Below are 1511 nucleotides of genomic sequence, written 5' to 3' on the forward strand. Positions count from 1 at the left end.
ATCGCATCCCCAAAACGGCCCCAGCCGCACAGGACCACTGCTGGCAGCGCAGCAGAGCTGACGGTTATCCACAACAAATACGTCCTCCCAGAAAAATGTATTTTCGCGTGGTATGTCTGACCTGCCAAAATCACCCCCCCTCTGCCTCCACTGCCTTCCTTCTCACAGACTCGACAAGCGGTGGATGCAGCAAACAAGAGCCACGGTGGCCACTAAGATGCCGTTTAAAATTACATTACGTGCCGTTTCTGTAGCGCTGGTACCAGCCCATCAAGCGACACACGGCTGCGTGAAGGTGGCATGGCTGTCACTGGCAGCCCAAGCGCTGTATGGCCACGCTAAAAAACCCAGAGTTCAGTGAAATCCTCCCTCACTACCATAATTTCCTGTGTGTCCTTGGCTGCTGCTCCCAGCTTCTGGAAATGCCGAATCTTTGCTTCCCTTCACTTCGCACCAAAGCCCCAACCCATTTCCGATGCAGAAAAGCACATTTTCTGGGTCATTTTAGGGTCAAACGCTGCTTTAATCTCGATCAGTGCAATAGGACAACCCCTACTCTGTTTTACAGCAGCTGAAGGATGTATTTATATTATATCCTCCATTATCTGATTGAAATAACTCCAGAGGCCAAGGTGAGCCATAAGCCCGGTCTGGGAAAAGAAAAAGTCTGGAGGACCACAAGGAGCTGCTCAACAGCCCAGCACCTTCACATCCCAGCTGGAAAAATGCAGCTGTGCTGCCCATTTTGGGCGCTGGTCCCCAGGGGTGCCCTGCCATCACCTACCACTGCAGATAAAGAACAGCAGACCCCAATGGGGCTGAAAAGGGGTGAAGTTTCATGTCTGATCTCCCCCTCAAGAAGGGGAGGTGGGGCAGAAGGAGAGGGATGATGAACCACAAGTTCCACTGTGGATTTTATTAAGCAAGAAGAAATTTCCACAGCAAACCCACACATACAAAGAACCCCTGGCCCCGTGGCTCCCTGCCCTTGCACCTGCAGCACTGCGGCTCAGCCACTCTGGAGCCCAGTTTAATTAACCCAGGCAGCAATCACCTCCAGATACGGTGCAAACAGCCGCCGCTTCTGCACTCCCAGGATTCAGCCCCTTATTCCCAGTCATGTAATTTTTTGCCCAAGAAGGGGACAATTCCTATTGAAAACCCAGCACAATCACGCAGATTTCAGCAGTTTTGATGGGGAGGGGCTACAGGGAGACATGGCTGGCCGGGGTAAGCCCCCCCCCCCACCAGCCATTCCAGCCCGGATAACATCCAGAGGTACTTCCCTGCCTGCTCCCCTGGGTATGCAATCACGCATCGCCTGGTCTCCCAGGCATGATGGACGTCCCATGTTGCCCATCAGGAGACCAGTTAGGCACCAGTACAAGATGAGATTTCACTGTTGCATGTACCCAACCTGCCACTGGGCTGCTCTGTAAATTACTGGCTTAGCTTCAGTCCAGGGCAGCCTTAAGACTTTTAACCTTGATCTTCTTGTAGGATTTCCCTAC

This window comes from Mesitornis unicolor, unplaced genomic scaffold (genome assembly GCF_000695765.1).
Source record: "Mesitornis unicolor isolate BGI_N332 unplaced genomic scaffold, ASM69576v1 scaffold42562, whole genome shotgun sequence".
Classification (NCBI taxonomy): domain Eukaryota; kingdom Metazoa; phylum Chordata; class Aves; order Mesitornithiformes; family Mesitornithidae; genus Mesitornis; species Mesitornis unicolor.